The sequence below is a fragment of the Hoplias malabaricus genome, chromosome 5 (assembly GCF_029633855.1).
Source record: "Hoplias malabaricus isolate fHopMal1 chromosome 5, fHopMal1.hap1, whole genome shotgun sequence".
NCBI lineage: Eukaryota > Metazoa > Chordata > Actinopteri > Characiformes > Erythrinidae > Hoplias > Hoplias malabaricus.
The window spans coordinates 2,170,654-2,171,144 of NC_089804.1; positions in this window are offsets into that span (position 1 = coordinate 2,170,654).

Below are 491 nucleotides of genomic sequence, written 5' to 3' on the forward strand. Positions count from 1 at the left end.
ACTATTCCTTTATTGGCTAATGTCACACTAGTGATGGGTGTAACGAGGGCCGCCCTATTCACTCAGAGAGAGAAACACAGAGAGAGAGTGTTTATCTAAGTCTGTTAGATCTTACAGGAGTGGAGTGAGGGAGAGGACTTTGGATGGAAGCTGATGAGGGACAATAGGAGACAGGTGTGTGAGACTGAACCGGTGCTGGGACAGTGGTTAATATTCAGGGGAGGAGGACCTCTGGTGGACAGGCTGAGAGCTGCACCGGACAGGTTTTTCTGTGTCTGTAGGGCGCAGTATTCGCTGTAGAGTTTAGAGCCGAGTGCAGAGACGTGTTTTAATCACTGAGTAAAAGCAGTGAAACAGAAGATGAAGAAGAAGGTGAAGATTTCAGTAAAATACAGGAACACCACACGACTCTGAGTGACTTTATTACTTTATTAAACAATAAACAACAACAAACATCCTGCTGTTTATTTCACTTCATTCAAGAGTCCACT